We start from the raw sequence: 21,808 nt of genomic DNA, 5'->3' as shown, positions 1-21,808 counted from the left end.
GATAACAAACAACCCAATCAACAAATGGGCCAAGGACCTGAACAGACACTTCTCAGAGGAGGACATACAGTCAATCAACAAGTACATGAAAAAATGCTCAACATCTCTAGCTGTCAGAGAAATGCAAATCAAAACCACCCTCAGATACCATCTCACTCCAGTAAGATTGGCAGCCATTAGGAAGTCAAACAACAACAAGTGCTGGCGAGGATGTGGGGAAAAGGGTACACTTGTACATTGCTGGTGGGACTGCAGATTGGTGCAGCCAATTTGGAAAGCAGTATGGAGATTTCTTGGAAAGCTGGGAATGGAGCCACCATTTGACCCAGCTATTCCCCTTCTTGGTCTATTCCCTAAAGACCTAAAAAGAGCATGCTACAGGGACACTGCTACATCGATGTTCATAGCAGCACAGTTCACAATAGCAAGACTGTGGAACCAACCTAGATGCCCTTCAATAGACGAATGGATAAAAAAAATGTGGCATTTATACACAATGGAGTATTACTCTGCATTAAAAAATGACAAAATCATAGAATTTACAGGGAAATGGATGGCATTAAAGCAGATTATTCTAAGTGAAGCTAGCCAATCCCTAAAAAACAAATGCCAAATGTCTTCTTTGATATAAGGAGAGTAACTAAGAACAGTGTAGGGACGAAGAACAGGAGAAGAAGATTAACATTTAACAGGGATGAGAGGTGGGAGGGAAAGGGAGAGAGAAGGGAAATTGCATGGTAATGGAAGGAGACCCTCAGGGTTATACAGTGGAGGAGGTAGAGTGAGAGGAGGGGAGGGGAGGGGAGAGGTGGGGAGGGGGGAGGGTGGAGGATGGGAAAGGCAGCGGAGCACAACAGACACTAGTATGGCAATTTGTAAATCAATGGATGTGTAACTGATGTGATTCTGCAATCTGTGTATGGGGTGAAGGTGGGAGTTCATAACCCACTTGAATCAAAGTGTGGAATATGATATGTCAAGAAATTTGTAATGTTTTGAACAACCCACAATAAAAATTAAAAATAAATAAATAAATAAATAAATAAATAAATAAAAAAGAACACACAACCTGGATTAATTTAAGATAATAAGCTATCATCTACATTATAGAGAGATAGACATTAAAGCCCAGTCCTTTTAATTTAAGACTGTGAGACTTATTTGCTACATGTTTAAGATCAAGATTTAAAAATTAAAATTAAATTAAAAGGGCCAAGAAAACCAATATTTGGCTCTTGCCCTCTGAGTGAGTCTGAAGCCTGGGAACAGGGGAAATTGCTAAAGAGCTTTGCATCTCTGGGCCACATAACCTCCCAATTGGGGAGATTAATGAGACCACTAGAGAACAGAAAGCCAATCTGTGCATTTGCTATGAAGAGAAGAGTCATTGGAGAAGGGAGACATCCCTGATGCTTTCAAGGAAATCACATGGTCAAGCAAGACCTGGACTCATCCTAGCACAAATGGCACTAGCAGAACTAAGAAGCTGCTCTCAAGTTCCCCCAGGAGTGACTCCCATGGAAACTCAGCTGACTATTAACAACAGATAGAAACAAAGTCAGTTTGACTGCTTCATCTTAAACACCTAGCAAAAACAGTTAAAACCAAAACAAAGACATTCCTGGACATTTTACATAATAATAATAATAATAATAATAATAATAATAATAATATGTAACTTAAGGTATACACCTTGTGTTAGCCCCCCAAAATAAGTAAGACTAAAGGCTACAAAAGAGATTCTTAGGCAGGATTGCCTGATAACTATCAAAAGAAACTATCAAGAGGAATTGCCAGAGTAATTTTTAGTTTAAGGCCTACAGATATACCTAACCTACACAGGTAGACTTGATGTTTGCTAGTATGATTATCCAGCCCTAAGTAACAGAATTAAAGGGTTCTCTGCTAGACAAAGGTCATACTAATAAAATAATTTTGCAAACTCATATGCCATTATATTATTTACTATATCTTATGAGGATGAACATCTGTAACACTAAAAGTTAAATGTTATGTTTACATTCTTGATGACTGGGAATGTTAAAGAACTACATTCCAAAATAAAGGCCTTGTCCTCTCCAATTTTGTTATGGGGACAACTTCTCAGCCTTCATACCTGCTGGTAAGAGAATTTCTATTATATGTGACATGTTCCAGCTGCCACAACATTTATTCAGTACTCATGTTTTTGTTTCTCACTCATAGAAGCACCCATCCCCAGATGACTTACAACCTGTTCTTCCCCAACCAGACTTCAAACAGGCCTGACTTCTAAAAGGGAACTCCAAAGATGCTTGCCCCCTCATGTCACCCCCTCTCATATTTGAAGCAGCCAGAACAAACATTGCCCCTTCTCCTTACAGCAATAAGGAGTTCCTAAAATTAGAGGGGGGATGAAGCCAGAATTAGACAGGCAGTCAGTATCAAAGGCATTCTCTTAGCCCATGTTTCCTAGAAAGAGGACTATGAGGTCTTGGGTTCATGTCCTTGATGAGAAAGTAAGGACTCAATAACAAGAAAATTGAGGCTATTAGGGAAAAAGAGCAAAGATAAGGTCTGCTAGGGTTATTGCTATGTTCAACTGATATCTCTGTTGGGAGGACAAAATTTTAAAATAACATAAACCATACCTCAGGATCTTTTATCAGCAAAGTACATGAGAGAAACTATGTGACCATCTCTCATGATTCAGAAGTTTAGTCTTAAGTTTTTTCAATATGTTAAGTGTAAGTCAAGGTGCTGTCAGGTGGTAGGACTCTTGAAAATTTGGTTGAAGTATTTGTAGGGTAGCCAGGGCTACAATTAGTGGTCAAAGACCCTGTACACAGGTGAAACCAAGAGGTTTAAATGGCTCCTAGAAGACATCTGATTTTTACACCATGCTGCTGAGGAGATAGAGCCTGGATCTTTCTGGACACACAGAAGCCTTGGAGATTGACCACAGACCCATCAGGCCCAGGTCAGGTACAAGCATGGAGATCTTTATTTTACTGCTTAGTGACCCAAGGGAGAAGGGCTGCATGGCCTTCACACCTCACACTGTGGCCTAGAAATGAAATATAGCCCAGAAAGTATAAAAGGGCATCAGTCAATTGCTCAAATTTGGCTTTGAGAATAGCAAGACAGCTTCTTCCCAGCATATGTGACTGCCTTCCAGTGTTTTGTTGTTTGTTTGCATTTGAATATTAAAAGAAGCACCAGGTCTTTGAATGTTGGAGACATTGGTATAAGACTTTCCCTTGGAAGAAACAAAGTTCTCACATGACTGACTATTAACTGAAATTGGCCAATGTTCTGGAAGCAGGCTCAGGGCCCACTGTTTGCTGTATACTCCTGATAAAGAAGAACATGCACAGTTAGAGAAGCCCAGCCTCCCTTTCTGCTGCCAGAGAGTATGGGTGTGAGCTTTGTAGACTAGGAAGATGTGTCTGAGAGGCAACCCATCTGGCTGACAGTATGCAATGTTGGTAACTCAAAGGCCTACAATAGCCTCTTATGACTATTACACCCAACTCTTACTTCTATATCAATTTTTATGGCAATCAGAACCTGTTAGGGACAATTTTCACTTCTGTTTCCATTTTATGCCAATCATTAATGTGAGAAGCGGTTCACAGATTCCCTAAAAATGGGCCTCCAATTAAATACATCTCCACATTCTGGGAGGTCACTCTCTGTTTATTGCTAGGTCATAGGAAGAAGTGATTATCTTGCTCTGGCTGGCTTCCTCCTGGAGGAAGACAGGTAGACAAGTGGCTTAATCATTTTAGCCCTCACTATTGATCAGTTATTGTCTGTCAAATATTTATTAGTTTTAACTCTCATGAACACACTATCAGAAAAATATTGTTTTTTTTTTTTTCCATATGAAAAATAACAGAGATAAGGCTATTGGTTAACTCTCCTGCTCAAGACCACACAGCTGAAGTAGTGAGACCAGTAAGACAGGATCCAGCAAGGATCTTGTTTGGAGCAGGATTTAACAGGGCCTGTGTGAAAAGGGAGAGTCAAAGTCTTTCCCTCTTCTTCATATAATTAGGAAGAAGGGATATTTGAACAAGTTACATTTAACTAACTTAAAGAGTTCTTGAGGGATGTGACTCAGGGTGAATATGTCCTTACCAAGGAGCTCAGCTTTGCACTATGCTGTTTCTCAGCATTCATACTTCTAAGAAAATTATATCTAATTTTTCATCTATGCACATCAAATATCAGTTCTTCTGGTGCCTGTTTCTGCTCAGCTCAGGGGAAATGAAGCTTTCCTTGGCCCAGAGATCCTTCATACACTGGGGAGAGTGTATGATCAGGGTCAAAGAGGCCTTACTCCAGACAAAGGGAGATTCCCTGAGCTGCCTATATCAGATCTACTGGCTGACAGCTAACTGAATTTGACTTTTCATGATATAGTTCTGGGGTATCAGTGTGTGTGTGTGTGTGTGTGTGTGTGTGTGTGTAAGAGAGAAAGAAACAGAGGATGGACTCCCTTTTATTAAACAGGTCCATCCAGGCCAGAGAACTATAGGAAAAATCTGGAACCTTGGTGACCTCTGGGAGCTCTGAGTTGGAAGGTGGACCCTCCCTCCCTTTTCTCCTTGTTGTACAGTAAGGGCCTCTCATGAACTGAGGCAGCTGTAAAGGTCCCCATTTTACCCCAGTTCTTGAAATCATACCAGAAAAAAATTAGACATATCACTCAGAGTAACAGAAATGAGTTTATTAGAAGGAATAGGAAAGGGGGACAGGGGTTCGTTAAGGAAAAGAAGGGTTATTCTCAGAGACAACAGTATACCTCTCCTTCCCTCTAGTTTTATTCTGAGCCCTGGGGAAGTTTTCAGAGACTAGTTCTACTTTTTGGTTTTTGACTGACAGCATAGAAACTTCCTGAAAGAGAGGATGATGTGGTGCTCACAGGACTGTAGTTTAAGGCAATGAATTCCTCTGTTTTTGCCTTAATTTCCTGCTCCCTTCAATTGATTATTACCCTTTAAATAGTCATTAACAAGCTATCTTTGTCAGGGGCTTGATGTTTTGGTTGCCATGGTGATGGGGTGTTATACCTTCAACAAAACAGCTTTTCTTAAGGGGGTATAATTATGGCTAGGGGGAATTAACATTACAAACCCCCATCTTTCAGGTGCTTACATGTCAGATAAGGCTATCTCTGATTTTCAGTAACCTTTCATTGTTCTTTTCCTGCTTACTCACTCATGGCTTACTAGGTACACAACATGCCCTGTTTTGTCAGCTTTATCACTGCTTTGATTAAAAGACTTGGCAGGAACAATTTTAGAGGTGGAAAAATTTATTTGGGGGCTTGCAGTTTCATAGGTTTCAGTCCACATATTTTGTTCTTCTGGGTGTGAGGTGAGACTCAACATCATGGTGGAAGAGTGTGATGAAGGGAAGAAGCCCACATAATAATTAGAAAGCCAAAAGAGACTCCACTCACCAGATGCAAAATATATCTCCCAAAGGCACCCCCTATTGCCCATCTTCTCTACCCATACCCTACATGCCTTCAGTTACTACTGATGGGGATTAATTCACTGACTGGGTCCTGCAAGCCTTCAGATACTACTGATGGGGATTAATTTACTGACTGGGTTGAGGCTGTCATAACCCAATCACTTCACCTCTGAATGTACTTTCATTGTCTCACATATGAGATTTTTTAAATACGCATCACATTCAAACCATTACATGTCCACATTTTCTTTTCTCTGTATCTTTTCTTTTGCTTTGGGCCCATGTTGTCCTTGCAGGGATTCAGCTGTAATGCCTATTTCTTTCCAGGCCCACATAACTTTCCAATTTCTTCCCTTTGCACCTTTAGTATCTGTGAATACTCTTCACTCCTTCAACTTGTAAATTGGAAGGATTTGTTCAATGCTCTGTAAGAATAAAAAATGACATTAGAAAAGAAGCCTCTTCAACAAATGGTGCTGAGAAAATTGGAAATTCATATGCAACAAAATAAAATTAAACTCCTATCTCACCATGCAAAAAACTCCACTCAAAGTGGATCAAGGACCTAGGAATTAAACCAGAGATTCTGTGTTTATTAGAAGAAAAAGTTGGCCCTATCTTCATCATGTGGGATTAGGCCCCAACTTCTCTAATAAGACTCCTATAGCATAAGAATTAAAACCAAGAATCAATAAATGGGATGGATTCAAACTGAAAAGCTATTTCTGAGCAAAATAAACAACCTGTGAGGTGAATAGAGAGCCTACATTCTGGGAGCAAATTTTTACCCCTCACATGTCAGACAGAGCACTAATATCTAAGATATATAAAGAACTCAAAAACTAAGCACCAAACAAACAAACAAAAAAAAAATCCAAATAACCCAATCAATAAATGGGCCAAGGACATGAACAGACACTTCTCTCAAGAGAATATACAATCAATTAACAAATATATAAAAAAGTTTATCATCTCTAGCAATAGAGAAATTCACAGCAAAACTACTCTAAGATATCATCTCACTCCAGTCAGAATGGCAGCAATTATGAAGACAAACAACAATAAGTGTTGGCAAGGATGTGGGGAAAAAGGCGCATTCATACATTGATGGTGGGACTATAAATTGGTGTGGCCAATATAGAAAGCAGTATGGAGATTCCTTGGAAATCTGGAAATGAAACCACCATTTGACCCAGCTATCCCTCTCCTCAGGCTATATCCGAAAGACTTAAAAACAGCATACTACAGGGGCACAGCCACATCAATGTTTATAGCAGCACAATTCACAATAGCTAAACTGTGGAACCAACATAGATGTGCCCCCAGTAGATGAATGGATTAAAAAATATGGCATATATACAAAATGGAATATTACTCAGCAATAAAAGAGAAAAAACATGACATTTTCAGGTAAATGGATGCCATTGAAGAAGAAAATGCTAAGTGAAATTAGCCAATCCCAAAAACACAAATGCTAAATGTTTTCTCTGATATAAGTAGTCTGACTCATTGTGGGGTTGGGAGGGGGAGCATGGAAGGAATCAACAAGTCTAGATAGGGCATAGGGGTAGGAGGGGAAGGGAGGAGGCGGGGGTTAGTAATGATGGCAGAATGTGATGGATATCATTATCCAAAGTACATGTATGTAGACATAAATTGGTGTGAACATACTTTATATAAAACCAGAGATATGAAAAAATGTGCTCTATATGTGTAATACAAATTGTAATGCATTTTGCTGTCATGTAGTTAAAAAATAAAATCACACACAAAAGAAAGAAATTAGAAAGAGAGAGAGAGAGAGAGAGAGAGAGAGAAAGAAAGAAAGAAAGAAAGAAAGAAAGAAAGAAAGAAAGAAAGAAAGAACGGACATTAGAAATCCCTGTGGCCACACTTGAAAATGAGAAAACAGAAGCCAATCTTTGAGGGTATCCTACCCAAATCCTCATTTGTAAGTAATTAAGTGACATACTAGCACTACTCTCCTTATTGTTCCACTAGCTGCATCAACAAAGTTTATTGTCAGGTTTGTCTGATTTGTGATATAATAATGATCACCCTGTGCATAGGGCTAATAGAGTATGCAGATTCAGAGGGAAAGTACAAATGCCACCCTCTATCACTGTCAAACTTAGGGAAGAGAATCATGGATTTCATACTCAGAAATTCTTAAGTATATGTGTTTTAAGTATGAATGGCCATACACATTAACACACAAATATTCATAGAAATGGAAGATAAAAATGAACAAGCTATGTGTACATATACACACACAGAGACACACACACAACTACAACTAAAATTTACACAGAAAATACCAGAATCCTCTAAAAATGGAATATAACCCTTGATAGGGCTCTTGCATGCTCACCTCCAGGACAATATTTTGTCTCCATATTCTTCTGAATTTGCCTTTAGTATGTCTCTCCTGAACACACTGGTCTGAGCATACCATGTGGTCAACAGCCATGCACCCTTGACCTCTGTAAAGTCAAAGTGCCCACTAGCTAGAATGACAGCCATGCTTATCCTCATCTCCTTCTGTGCTCATTTTATCTCACAGGCAGTTTTGGTTCTTCCAGAGGTACATCTTTTTCTCCTTTTTCTTTCCTTTTCTTTATCCTATTCCATACTTCAGATAGCATGTAGCATGGTGCCAGGCCCAGGGCCCAATTATTGTCCCAGTGTAGCTGGCTCATGGTCTTGACTATGCCCATGTCAGTACCCTCCTGACCCTTGTCTTGCACACTCAGTCCATCTGTACTTTTCTTACTCCTGGCATCACCCCTAGATGCTAATCCCAGTCTCTTCACTCAGGAAACTCTCATGGCCTTTGCTGTGTACCACATCTGCCCCATCATCAGCCTTCAGAGTGTTTGGCAGCCTTCACCTGGTATAGGAGTGATTATCATGGAGGAAAAATAGGTGAGAATGGGGCAAAGGAAAAAAAGTGCTCCAGAAGAATATGAGTAACTACTGCACACAGAGCAGTAAAATAAAAATTAACATGCAAACATACTTTTATGATTTGGATATGAGGTATCCCTCCAAATCTCCCATATCGATGCAGGAATGTTTGGAGTTAAAATGATTGGATTGTGAGAGCTATAACCTGATTAGTTCATCCTAGTTTAAATGGACTAAGTGTAACTGTAGGAAGGTGGGATATGGCTGGAGGAGGTAGTTCACTGGAGGCATGTCCTAGAAGGGACTAATTTCCTGAAGGCTCCTTCCCCATTTTCTCTGCTTCCTGATTGTCATCGGTGGAGCATCTTATCTCTGACATACCCCCTTACCATGATGTTCTGCCTCACCTTGGGCCAAGGGCAAAGTATTAAGGTTACCATAGACTAAACCTCTGAAAGTGAGCCAAAGAAATCCCCCCCTCAAAAATAATTGTCCTTGTTGGGTATTTTGATCACAGTGATGAAAAACTGACTAACACAGACATTTAAAAAGGCATGCATTTTCTAGGATGTATTTATGCCCAAATATTTGTTATCCCTCAGGTGAAATCAGATACAAAGGTGCTCTGCTTTTCCAGAAAAGTGGAGGAAGGTAGGTGTGGAAATCTTAGGGAAAAAGGGGAAATTACACAAAGGATAAGACTCCCTAGAGAGAGAGAGAGATCAATGTGTGTCAGACACTGCAGAGGTGGGCATAGTTAGCCCTGTTTTCTGCCCCTGTGGAACATGGTGGGGAAGAAAACAAGCAACACAAAAACTGTGTAAGAAATCTTTTCAGCTCTTCTTCAAACTCTGCCACTTGAACTGTGAAACATGGATGGATTTGTTCTCCTGCTATCCTCATAGTATTCTTTCCTATAGGGAAAATTTTGCCTCTATGCTCCAACTGTCACTGTTTCAGCATTCTTGCATTCCCCCAGCAGACAGTAATTGCCCACTATGTGAACAACCAGAATAAGACAAAATTTCTGCCTTCAAAACATTACTGTATAGTAAGGGAAATAATGTCTGCATATGAACAACTGAAATACAAACAACAACATAATAGTTCGATAAGCAAACATCTCTATACTGGGGAAACTTAGATGTATTCTACCCATGATCATCTCATTATTAATAAGAAAAAAGTTGTTGACATCACTGGGCCTTGGGAAGCTTATTTATTTTATTTTTATTTTTTTTTTATTTTTTATTGTTGGTTGTTCAAAACATTACAAATTTCTTAATATATCATATTTCACACTTTGATTCAAGTGGGTTATGAACTCCCATTTTTACCCCATATACAGATTGCAGAATTACATCAGTTACACATCCATTGATTTACATATTGCCATACTAGTGTCTGTTGTGTTCTGCTGCCTTTCCTATCCTCTACTATCCCCCCTCCCCTCCCCTCCCCTCGCCTCCCTTCTTGGGAAGCTTATTTAAAAATAAGTAAAGATATAAAAAAACCTCCATCAACCTAATCATGGTTTTAATATCAATAAAAATGAATTATAAGCTAATCATTGTCATGAGCACAGAGAAAGAAAATTAATGAACTTTGTTCTAGAAAAGCAAGGGTGATTTATCATTTGAAAATCAAAAAGTATAATAATCATTATTAATAGAAAAATTTTAAAAGTTTATGATGCAGATGATAATGAAAAAAATGTATTTTAAAAATTCAATATTAATTCAGAATAAAAACTTACTATGGAAAAAAAAGAAAGTAGAAAAAATATTTAATAAAATTTAGATTAATTCAGGATAGAAACTTATAAAAATAAAGAAAATGCCTTGCTTTTGTCATAGTTCCCAGAGACCAGAATCTAAATCCCTAGCCTTTCCTGGATAGTAGAAGTACCTTTGTTATTTATGATATCCTGAATCACCTTTGAGTTTATGCTAATGAGATGAAACCTAGATAACTTCAGAATGGGAGCTGATCACAAAAAAAAAAAAAGAGTTTGGGCTTTGAGCCAGTCCAAACAATTTATAAAGCATATTACTAGTGAAAGAAATCAGTGAAAAGGATGCATACTTTGTGAATCCAATTATATGACATTCTGGAAAGGAAAAAACTATATAGAGAGACATAAAAGGTCAGTGGATGCCAAGGGTCTTGGGTTATGTTTGTGAGTTTGTGTGTATATGGGCTGGGATGGTACAGTGTGTATTTTAAGGGCAATACAGCAAAGGAAATATACCATGAGGCTTTGTCAAAACCCATACAACTGTGAACCCTTATGTATGGGCATTTTAGTTAATAACAATGTATGAATACTGGTTCATTTGTAACATAACACACACGATGTTAATAGAGAAATTTTGCATATGGTTTAGGGATGAGTCAGAATTCTCTATAATTTTTTGTAGTTTTTCTGTAAATTTTAAACTTCCCTGAAAATAAAGGTTATTAAATAAAAAGAAATTTAAAAATAGCAATGTATGACTAGAAAGCAATATGTCTTCTGGAATTTTTTTATTTACATGTGAAAAAAATGAGAATTCTGTCACTCTTGGATGAAATTGATAGTGATTTCTGTTAAATGTAGTTGATTTACATATCTGTGTTTGTTGTTATATTTTATCCTTGTTAATTTTCTGCCTAATTTTTCTGCTATTAAAAGTGAGTTATTCAAGTGTATGATATTATAATTAAATTTTCCAATTTGTACTTTAATCCTGTCAATTTTACTTCATGAAATGTGGATCTATTTTAAATGAATATTCACTTTCTATATCTTATAGATAATGTTATTACATTTTTATTGTTATATCTTTTGAGGCATTGAACCTTTTATTATTATGAAATGTCCTCTTTATCTCTAGTACATTTTTAAAATTCTATTTCAGATGATGTTAATGCAGCCACTCTAGCTCCCCAGTTGTTATGTTTATTACACAAGAGTTCTATCTTTTTGCATCTTTTCACCTTAAATCTCTTTGTTTCTTTGAACTTAAATTATATTTCCTATAGTCAGAATTTATATAGAAATAATTCTTTTCAAAGTTCACCATCTGGGCTTTTCATTCATATATATTATTTCATAGCATATATTCATATATATGTACTTACATTTATATATATACTTTAAATCACCTAGAAGAAGAAAGGAGAAGTAATACACACATATACCACCTTTTAAAATTATATATTTACATATAAAGAATGTTTTTTTGTGCATAGATGTTAATTAGTTTCTGGGGTAAAAATCTTTTTTGTACAGTGGTATTACTGGACATGTGAGTGAAATCCTCAGTTTTTCCTGAGAAAAAAAAATTCAAGCAAGATGCAGAAATCCAGAAAAGAAAATTTTATTAATGCAAAGAGGTATAATACACTTCCATATAAACAAAGTGAAAGAAACTGGATAATCTCTGGAGGATATCATCCCATTTCCTCCTATCTGCTGGGGTTTTATTCAAAACATACAGGAAATTGTGTGTTTTCCCCTTAGTTTCTCAATTCATGGCCCTGATTCATGAGTTGATTACATAAGAGTTTTTAGAAGACACTATGCAAGAGACTTCCAAAGCAAAATCCATGGAGGGGTGGTTTCAAAACCATAATTACAATGATATTATACCACTATGGTAATAAAGTTAAGGTTATGGTCAGTCAGGTTGTGGCACTAAGGCCAGCTATGGCCAGACCTTGCTCTGTATTTGTGATTTAGATCCCATTGCTCAATCCAATTACCTGACTGATAATTGTTAAGGTGCACTATTTTGTTTATTCTATTAGTTTAATAGCTAACTGCAGCAAGAGTTAGTTACTCTGCACATAACCATTGTGTTAAGACTTGACTGCTCTGAGAACCCCAATTACCAATTATTTTTGTTTTATTTAGTTTTAAAGTTTAGACCTTTAGATATGACTTTCTAATTTTTCCTCCTCCTCCTCCTCCTCCTCCTCCTCCTCCTCCTCCTCCTCCTCCTCCTCCTCCTCCTCCTCCTCCTCCTCCTCCTCCTTCTTCTACTTTTTCTGATGAGAAGTCAACTGTTAATCTTGTTGGGGTCTCCTTATAAATAACAATTCATTTTTCTCTTGCTTCTTTTAAGATATTCCTTTGTGTTTCAACATTTTGACTATGACTGAGTTTGGAGGCTGAATCTATATGAAGTTTGCTGAGTTTATGTAATTAGATTTAGGTTTTCATTAATGCTGTAAAATTTTCATTCATTATTTCTTCCAATCTTTTCCCAATTATCACATTCTTTCTCCAGATACTTGATTGTGAGTATATTGGTATACTTGAATGTATGCCACATTTTCTGAGGCTCTCTTCTCTTTTTACTGTTTAATTTTTCCTTCCTGTTCTTCAGTTTCCATAATTCCATAATTATCTTAAAGTTCACTGAGATAGTCTATCTCACATTAAATGATGAGCTTCACCAGTGAATTTTAATTTTAGTGACTACCTATTTCAACTCCAGAATTTTTATTTGTTTTTTAAAATAATTTATACTGCTTGTTGATGTTCACTAGATGTTTTTACCATGCCTTTCTTTAATTCTTATTTTTCATACATTTTATTGGTGCATCATAATTATACATAATGTCAATATAATGCTATAATTTGTCATTGTCATTCTTCAACATTTCCACTTTTTAGTTATCTAAATATGAATTCCTTGAATTGTTTGAAAAAATACAGATAGATAAGTAACTGATTTGAAGTCTCTTTCTTCTACACCTGCTATCTGGATCCTTTATAGCCAATTTCCCATGCCTGTTTATTTTCCTGTGTGTAGCTCACATTTTCCTTTTTCTTTACATGTTTCTTATGGTTTATTCTAAACTGGACAAGTCTGGATACTGATACTCTGTACTCACAAGTGTTTAATGGTATTTTTTCTGCATTGCCCATGTGCAATCCATACTTGGCTGAACTAATTCAGTAAAATCTGTCTCCCATATAGTGTGAAGCCTTTTTATTTTGCTCATATCCCCCCCATTCACACATTATTTTTATCTTTAATATAAGTCCCTACGGTTCACCCCTATGTTGATATAAACTACTTACTGCCACAAGTTGTTCTTATAGCACCCCAAGAGTTTTATTTTTACCCTTTAATGTTAAATGTGTGTGTGTGTTTTCAAACCTAATATCACAGTACAGAGAATTTGCAATTTTTGCCTCATTTTTATCCAGAAAGGTACTGTTTAGTTTGTAGTCTCCCTCCTTGATTGTTCCTGAGAAGCAAGCCTTGAACATTTACACTGTCTTGCAGGATGACAATGGTGGCTGTGATGCTATGTTTAACCTATCTCCTGCTCAGGGACTGTTTAGCAAGGGGTTTCATTAAATGGCTTTACCTATGTGCTATCAGGTCTGTAGAGCTTGGGTAATGTATTCAAGATTCCAGCATGTTCTGTTCTGAACATTCCTGAGTAGAAGCAGCCTAGTGCATGCACATAGCCATACTCTGATCGTGGAAATATACAAGGAAGTGTTCTCCTGATGAGAAAACTCCCAGGGGTAACTGGTGCCCTGATTCTTACAATTGGAGAGCCCAGCAGTTTTCCCCTGAAGCTATTAAGATAACTATGCAGGTGTGTTATCTAGTTTCTATAGTGATGTCCTTGGGGAGAAGGGGTCCTGTGTTTGTATTAACTTGTAACTTATCTTAGAGAGCACTCAGGGTTAAAGAAATACTAAGTTAGAATATAGTCATGGTAATGAGAGCTATGTAAATTGGGAGTATAATAAACATGATTATGAAGATAAGTGGTCACTTTGTCTTCTTTCCTCTGCACTGTGTGTCTTTTTTTTTTTTTTAACTTTTTTATGTTTCTTTACAAGAATATTCTTTACACTTCACCACCTTGGAGTTCATTGCTGCCCCAGATAGACCTTTCCCATCTGGTTCTCTACTAAATTCTAGTTTTTCTACTATTTTACTGGCATCAGCACTTCCAGACCTCTGGAATTGATTCTTCCATTCTCAGTCTCTTAGGGCCAGCTTCTAATTTTTTTTTTTTTTATTTGCCCTTCTCCCTGGGCAGAATCCCTATATCATTACACCAAAGTTGGTGGTAGGGAACTGCTTTTCTTGGAGAGGCATTTCTATGAACAAGTACTAGTCAGTGCTTGGGAGACCCTGGTCTTCTTGGCTTGCTCCTACTGATATGGAACCTCCATACAAGCTTTAACCTTTTATGCCGGAAATGGAGACCCTACCCTTACAGTGAGAACTGAGTTGAAGACCTTTCTTCCACACTTACCTGGCATACAGTTTCTGCAACACAAAGCTAAGAGGATGCAAAACTCCAACAGACTGCATTTCCAGTGTGAAATGTTGCTCCAGAATTGGGGCTGGGGGAAGAGGGAGGTGCCTTCATTTTGACTACACATGTCAAAAGCAGAGGTTCTATGACATGAAGTTTAGGAGAGGATAATGAAGATCATGGCTCAAATGTCACAAACTGTCATGGTATTTACCAAGATTTAATAAAATTTCCATGTATGCTTTTTCTCCCTTTGTGATAAGCTCTTGGGAAAATTTCAGGAGATTTTAAATGATGGTGTTGATGTATTTATTTTTTTGGGGGGGGCACTGGAAATTGAACTCAGGGGCACTTGACCATGAGTCACATCCCCAGTCCTATTTTGCATTTTATTTAGAGACAGGATCTCAATGAGTTGCTGAGCACCTCACTTGCTGAGGCTGGCTTTGAATTTGTGATTCTCTCACCTAAGCCTACTGAGCTCCTGAGATTACAGGCATGCTCCTCTCCATGCCTGGATGATGGTATTTATTTGTCATTTTTATTGTTTGTTTTAAAAAATAATTTCTACTAATTGTACTGTTTTTCTATATAAAGGGCCTGCCTGAGTCCTTGTTCTGTCATTTAGAATTGCTAGCTTTCTTGCTGAGGGGTTGATATTATTATTATTATTATTATTAGTATTATTATTATTATTAGTATTATTAGTGGTGGTATGAATTGAACCCAAGGCCTCATGCATGCCAGGCAAATGCTCTTATCATTGACTATATCCTCAGTCCCTTTAGCTGGGTTTTGAGGCAGTGTCTTTCATAGCAATATTTTATTAGCTGATTGGTATAAGTGCTAATATTGATGACTTGGTTATGACTCTCTGGAATGCTTACTGAGAAAATGACTGACAGAGTGAAAGAGCACAGAGATTCCTTGGTGTTATCAATCATTTTTTCCACCTACTCCTCAGACAGTGAATTAATATCCAGGATATATAAAGAACTAAGAAAAGTTTAACACACAAATGCACAAAGAAAAGTACTAAAAACAAATTACTAAACAGACACTTCTCAAAAGAAGAAAGACAAATGGCCAACAAATATGTAAAAAATAAAAATATTCAACATCTCTAGCAATTAAGAAATGTAAATAAAAACTATATGGAGCGTTCATCTCATTCCAGTTTGAATGGCAATTATCAAGGATAGAAATAATAATAAATGATGGCAAGTATGTAGGAGACAATATGCACTCATATATTGTTGGTGGAATGACAATTAGTACAACAATTTTGGAAAACTGTATGGACATTTCTCAAGAAAGTAGATATGGAAACACCATATGACCCAGCTATCCCACTCCTCTAAGTACATATGTGAATATACCATAGTGAATTTCATCTTCATCTATATCTATAAAGCACTATGTTTTTTAAAGGAAAAAGAGATTATCCTTCATTTACCATTCTGGTATGGCAATGATAGCAGGGATTTGATTTTAAATGAAAAATTTGCTTATCTAAAATTATAATTTTATTTTTCTGCTTAGACAAAATTACAGAATTATAATGCAAAAAGTAATTGGAGTTGAGAGAAACAAAAAGGGAAATAAAATTATTAATTTTTGTGTGTGTGCATTTGTGTGTGTGTGTGTGTGTGTGTGAGAGAGAGAGAGAGAGAGAGAGAGAGAGAGAGAGAGAGAGAGAGAACTAAATCCAGGTCACTTTACCACTGAAAAACATTCAGTCCTTTTTGCTCTTTGTTTTGAGTCAGGATCTATCTAATGTAGTAAGCCTGCTTATTATCAGCCCACTTCAGGCTCCTAGTATCTGGGATACTAGGAGCATGTCACAATGTTTGGGTGAAATACTTGAAATCTTCTTGTATTCTCAATATCACCTTAACAGCATCAAGGGCCTTATAATATTGGTGTAGATTATGGATCCAAGCTCTGGGCTGGTGGAACATGACTGATGTGCAGACTCCTGGGTGTAACGTTTTCTTTGAAGAACATTGAGTAGATCATCTCTTCTCCCTTTGTCTAAAAAGCACATTTTTATTTCACTTACATGCCATATTCTGAACTTATTTTAGTGGAAGAGTTTTCCCTATTGCTCACAATACATGGATGACAATTACTGCTCCCTAAAGTGACTGAATATTAAGAAATCCTTTCACCAACAGAAAGAAAAATGAAGTCAAAGAAAAGAGAAAATTATTAGAATGAACACAAAGAAGAAAAAAGAAATTTATCACCTCAGGGGTACACTTGAAAGCTCTCAGCATCTACCTTTCAATGAACAGATTCAAAATTCAATGCCCACATTAGGATTTTCTGTGGCCAGATGAAGCAGAATTATTAGAAGTGCTGAAAAATTGTTTTAAAGTATTTTGTGACTAGGGGGTAACTCTTTCCCATCAAATGAGGCAGCACTGGCAAGCTAAAAGCCCTGGGTATTGATAGCTCAGCTTCCAAAAGACAATGTATTTAAGGATTTCTGCTAGCTCACCAGACAAAGAGAATACTTCTTTAGTGAGAGTTGGCTCTTTTAAGAGAAAATGCAGTTAAAATCAAGGTCAGGTGCTTGAAGAGAAAAAGCAATAGGTGTAATCAATTCAGTGGTTCTCTGCATAAGATTGGAAATGCATTTTTAGAAATGCTTTTTTGAAACAATAAGCACCCAATAAATATTTGTCTTTATGAAAATTTGTCAAACTGTACATTTGTGATATGAACACTTTTAAGAATATGTTATGTATTTTCAATAAAAAGTAAAAAATTAATAAACACCTTTATTTTCCCTTAGCTTTGTGAACATATTCACATACAATATAAACATATCTATTTCTTCATACATAATATATAGTGCTGTACATGTATATTCTTTAATGAAATAGCATAGTCACTAATGGGAGGACCCTGAAGCTAGAAACTGCCTGTATTCCTTCAAAGTTCATATCCTCATGGTGAAATTAATATGACCAAACTTTCTTAAGTAAATATGTGAACATAACATAGTGAATTTTATGAGGCACTAATTATAAAAACTACAAATAAATTGGAGAAATATCAGTAGAGTAGAAGAAAGGGAATGAGGAAAGGAGGAGAAAGGAAAAGGGGTAAGTACTAGAAACTAAACTTGAGTCAATTATATTCTATGTTTGTATAATTATGTCAAAATGAAACCTAATATTTTGTAAAATTAAAACAAACTAATAAAAATGCATCTGCTGTTACAAGCTGTGTGAATTCCAGCAAGTTATTAAACTCTCCATGTGCTATCGTTTAGGTCTTGAATATCTCTCCAAAGCCTGTGTGTCAAAGGCTTGATTCCCCCCTCAAGGTGGTGCTATTGGGAAGTAATAGAATCTTTGAGGATCCTTCTTGAAGGGAATTTCTAAGGTAATTGGAGTATGACTTCTTTGGGAGTAGTAGGACCTCAGCTCCTTTAACTTTTTATTTTCTTTTGCTTCCTGTTCATGAGATGACTGTTTTGCCCTATCATGCACTCCCTGACATTGTCATTTGACACCTAAACTGTATAACTAAATGTGATGTTTTACTAGTCATGGAATGTGACTTTTAAAAATGTGAGTCAAAGGAACTGAGCAGACACTTTTCAGAAGGTATACAATCAATAAACAAATATATGAAAACATATTCAACATCTCTAGCAACTACAGAAATGCAAATCAAAACAACTCTAAGATTTCATCTCACTCCAGTCAGAGTGGCAGTTATTAAAATTACAAGAAAAAATAAGTGTTGGCGAGGATGTGGGGGAAAAGGCACACCCTTCCATTGCTGGTGGGACTGCAAATTGGTACAATCACTATGGAAAGCAGCATGGAGATTCCTTAGAAAACTTGAAATGGAACCACCATTTGGAGCTATCCCACTCCTTAGTCTATACCCAAAGGATTTTGAAAGAGCATACTACAGTGACAATAGCTAAATTGTGGAACTAACCTTGATACCCTTCAGTATAAGAATGGATAAATAAATTGTGGTATTTATACATAATGGAATATTACTAGACATTAAAAGAGAATAAAAGATAAGCAGGTAAATAGATGGAGTTGGGGAATATCATACTGAGTGAAGTAAACCAATCCCAGAAAACTAAGGGCCAAATGTTTTCTCTGATAAGTGGATACTGATCCATAATCGGGATGGATGGGGAGCATAGGAGGAACAGAGGAACTTTAGATGGGGCAAAGGTGAGGGAGGAAAGAGAGGGAGGATGGCGGTAGAAAAGATGGTAGAATGAGATGGACATCATTACCCTAGGTACATGTATGATGACACAAATGGTGTGACTCTACTGTGTACAACCAGAGAAACGAAAAATTGGGCTCCAATTGTGTACTATGAATCGAAATGCATTCTTCTATCATGTACAACTAATTAGAATAATTTTTTTAATAAAATAAAACTTAGCCAAAATAGACCTTTCTCAATATCAGCTAATTATCTCAGGTAGTTTATTATTGTGGCAGAAAGACGACTACACACCATGTCAAAGTTTTGTACTCTTGTCAACTATAAAGAATATTTCCATGGTTACTGAATAAGATAACTTTAAGTAAGAACGGACAAAATTTAATATAGAGTAATATTCAATAAGTGTTATCTATTTTGAATCATATGTGATACACATGAGAAAATAAGCATGTGTGCACAAGTGATACTCAGACAGCTAATACACAGAGACACAGATCGGCATAGCACACTTCCAAAGCTATATTAACATAAACTTGTTTCAGTCATTAAGTTTCAGAAGAGACTAAGGACCTCCCCCACCTCATTACCTTTTCTACTTGGGAAAAATCTAGTCTTCCATGAGTTCATATACATCTGTAAATGAGACTGCCTCAGGCAAAATGAACTGCTCTTTTAGGTAGAATATATCACAAAGCATTTAGCTTATGAGTGTTAGTACATTGTGAATGTCCATAGGGCAGGGGCTTTATCTTAGTTCTTTTAATTGGGAGTTAGAACTGCACCCCATTTGATGAAACCTATCACAATGGTCTAGTGTCTTTTAGTTTACACTAAGTGCCTTTGTTTCTGAATGAATAAAATCAAACAAACAACATCAAACAAGTGAGGGAATAGCTAAGTAGGCTTAAAACATATCATGGCCTATGATTATTTTCCTTGGGACATTTTGATTGTGTCAGAAAAGTAATGTGTCAGTCAATAGTACTGGGATCCACATTGGTTTGGCTGTGCCCCTTCTGCTTGCTAATAGCCAGCTACATTCACTCTATTGAGATGTCAGATATAACCCCTTGTGTTTGCAAACCTAGAACTTGTGGCTTTAAAGTACTTTTCCTTCCACAAGTAAAATCTGTTCTTTTACTTGAGATAACAGGAGACATATTTACCTGTGCTTTGAGTTAAATTTTATAATCATAATGGGCCAGAAAAATTTGATTCCAAATGCAAAATTATGAGGGAGGTGACTGTGAAGCAACACCTCATGTAATAAGATGAATTGATGGCTTCATACACACAAATAAAATATTTGAACAGAGAAATTTTTTACAGGTTCACTTCTGTTTCCTTTTAAATGGTGTGAAGGAGCTGGGGGCAGTAGTACATAACTATAATCCCAGCAATTCAGGAGGGTAAGATAGGAGGATTGAATAAATTTGAAGCCAGACTCAGCATCTTAGCAAGACCATATATTAATATTTAAAAAGTAAAAATAAAAAGTATTGGGATGTACCTCAGTGATGAAGCAAACCTGGGCTCCATCCCCAGTATCACCAAAACAAAACAGAACAAAACAAAAATGCTGTGAAGGCTAATGTATATTGTCCAACTGATTGGATTGAGAGATACATAGGATTAAGAAAATACTGGGTGTGCCTATTAGGGTGTTTCCAGAGATGATTGCCATGTGGGACAGGAAACCAATGGGAGACATTCACCCTGAATGTGGGCAGCACTGTCAAATGAGCTGGAGGCCCAGATGGTACAAATGCAGGAAGAAGGAGGAAGTTGCAATATATACAAACTCTCATTAAGTAGGTATATTGACTGCTGTTGCCATTGCCTATGAACATACTACTCTAGCTCCTTCACTCTTATAATGTGTGCTCTCACACATTATAAGGGAGTTTCCAGGACTCCAGTGTTAGACTGGGGTTTCATCATAGTTCTGAACTCCAGCTTATTAGACTGAGCAACTGCTGGTTCCAGTGCTTTCAGACAGCCATGCTGGGGCTATCCAGTTTCTGATCATGTAAGCCAATTTAATAGTCTCTATTTAATAATCATATATACTTATATTTTTTGTTCTGATTCTCTAGAGAATTCTGATTAATACAAATGCAAAGTTTGTGGTGATATTTTTCCCAGCTATTTAAAAATAGGAGTGGGGGTGGGATAGCAGGCATTAAGTATTTAAGTCTGAATTATAAATTAAAATAACATGTGGACTTGTTTAGTAAAGCAATAAAATTCTGATTTTATTAGTTCTGTGATGAGGGCCATAAATTTTTATTTATAATACCCACCAGAGGGGATGTTAATGTGCCTGATCTAATCATATTATTAATTGACTAATTAAAGAATGAAATATTTAGTCCTTTTGAGTTTACAAAACACTTTTATAGACATAGGCCCCACTCTCTGAATTTATTTAATTTTGGATTCAGAGAGCGAGAGTTGAGGTTAAAGAGATACATCAGCATTTTATTTGGTGATTTCATATTGTAAAAATATGAGTATCACCAATGTTGGTCCCAGAAATCCAGAGATTATGTCATTTCTCACAGTTCTTCTTTTATTGCAGGAGAAAATTTCAAGCAAAACATAAAATGTAGTAAAACAAGAGAACATTTTATTAGAGAAGAAAAGAAAGATATTCTCATGGGAGAGGGTAAGCTATCTCAAAGAGAAGAGTAACATAATGCCCCTTTTGTTCCCTGGTTTTTATGGGGGTCCTAGGTAAATTTATAGAGTCCTTCCAGGTGCCACTTACCAACACTTGACTGATAGTAATATTACATCAAACTTTTAAGTCCCTACTACACATGGTTTTACCTACAGTTACCCAAGCAAAATCCATGAGGAAGGGGAAAATTGACTATTACTATGAGAGTCAGTGATGTGCTAAATATCTAAAGGCAATTCTTGGTTATCTTGGCCC

This window comes from Marmota flaviventris, chromosome 9, assembly GCF_047511675.1.
Source record: "Marmota flaviventris isolate mMarFla1 chromosome 9, mMarFla1.hap1, whole genome shotgun sequence".
In the NCBI taxonomy this organism is placed as follows: domain Eukaryota; kingdom Metazoa; phylum Chordata; class Mammalia; order Rodentia; family Sciuridae; genus Marmota; species Marmota flaviventris.
The sequence above is the reverse complement of the archived record's forward strand: the minus strand, read 5'-3'. Positions refer to the sequence as shown.